The 1,829-nt window shown below is 40.2% G+C and overlaps 1 pseudogene; it reads left to right on the forward strand.

Moving 5' to 3' along the window:
• The first annotated feature begins 325 nt into the window (after positions 1-325).
• LOC102818474 lies at positions 326-1,577 on the forward strand (annotated as a pseudogene).
• Positions 1,578-1,829: the final 252 nt, after the last annotated feature.

Genomic DNA, 1,829 nt, shown 5'->3' on the forward strand with positions numbered 1-1,829 from the left:
CAAAGGGATTTTGCCTATGACCAGCCAGTCAAGTTAATAGTAGATGCAACTATGGCATCTCTCCCTGTTCTGTTATCCCATGCAGACAAGAGAAGTCTCAGAGACAATTGTGCAATGTTGATAAATATCTTTGCCTCTTTAGGACAGTAAGAAGCAAATATAAATATAGTGCCTTGAAGGGTCCCTGCAATAGCTGGAATTGCAGTGAACCACCCAATATCAGTAATGGAATTCTAGCTCGTATGAGGGTCCACCCCAGCCCCCCATTGCAAACCCTTACAATGCAATCAACCCATTACTCTTAATTATAGATAATCCCAAAACCATGACTAGAGAACCTTCAATAATAGGGAATTATGGATTGGGAGCTGATATTACAGGAAAGGATCCTATAGGAGTCTCCTTGCTAAAACTAATTAGACAAAACTCAAGCCCTTCCTTTACCAAAGCTAGAACTCAAACACAGAATCCTAGAAATGATTCAGATCTAGTACCCTCCTTAAATTCAGGAAATGACCCTTCCAAAGTGACAATTACATAAGTTAAAGACCTAAGACAAACTATAGTTATAGAAACAGGATATAGGGATGTGAATGCTTGGTTGGAATGGATTAAATATTCTGTTCGTGCTCTAAATAAGTGTGATTGTTGTGCCTGTGCATAACAGGAAGACTGGAAACCCAAGTGATCCCTTTCCATTCTTCCATTCGGATGGCCCTCAGACTCTCAGGGCATGCACTGTATGTTGCTCTCTTCCAAGACCCTATATCCTGGGGCAATGAATCCTGTAACTCATTGTCACAACTGTTACCTAATGTCAGGGGTCTTATGGGTAAGCCCTGAGGACCATTAGGCCTCCAGCCTCAAATGTCAATTTCACTTTGTGTCTCTCCAGACATGGGGGGAATTTGATGTTCATTGAAAACCTGACGGGATACAGCGAGTGCAAACTCTTTAAAGAGCTCCAAATTCAGTCAGCTCTAGCTATTCTGCAAGCAGATGTCTGGTGGTATTATGGGAAACAATTATTCGGGGCTTTACTAGCAAATTGGAGTGGCACCTGTGCTTTGGTGCAATTGGCCATCCCTTTCACCCTGGCATTCCATCAACCACAACTACAGGAAACTCCCCATGACTCTTTGGATTCCCATGTTTATGTAGACAGTATAGGAGTTCCCTGAGGGGTGCCAAACAAATTCAAAACAAGAAACAAAACAACTGCAGGGTTTGAATCTCTATTATTCTGGTGGCCAACCATTAACAAAAATGTGGACAGGATTAACTACATCTATTATAATCAACAAAGATTTGTAAATTATACCAGGGTTACTATAAAAGGAACAGCAGAACAATTAGGACCTACTAGCAAAATGGCCCGGGAAAACAAGTTAGTGCTAGATATGATATTAGAAGAAGTATGTGTGATGATCAAAGTCCAATGTTGTACTTTCGTTCCCAATAACGTAGCTCCTGATGATCCCATTACTGAAGCATTCCAAGGGCTGACCACCTTGGCTAATGAACTTTCTGAAAATTCAGGCATAGATGACCCCTTTTCTAATATCATGGAGCAATGACTTCAGTCCTCACCTAATTATCGTATTTGGCGTATTAACACTAATGGGATGCTGTATTATACCCTGTATAAGAGAATTCGTTTTAAAACTCAGAGAGTCAGCCCTATACAAACAACCCCCACCCTCATACCAAAATAACCTTTTCCACCTAGAAACATATGAACACCAAAGTCAACATCTCCTTGCAAAATTTGAAGAAAAGAATGAAGAAGTCTAAAAGAGGAAAAAAAGTAATTATAATACTGTTTATTG

Source organism: Chrysochloris asiatica, unplaced genomic scaffold (genome assembly GCF_000296735.1).
Source record: "Chrysochloris asiatica unplaced genomic scaffold, ChrAsi1.0 scaffold00278, whole genome shotgun sequence".
NCBI lineage: Eukaryota > Metazoa > Chordata > Mammalia > Afrosoricida > Chrysochloridae > Chrysochloris > Chrysochloris asiatica.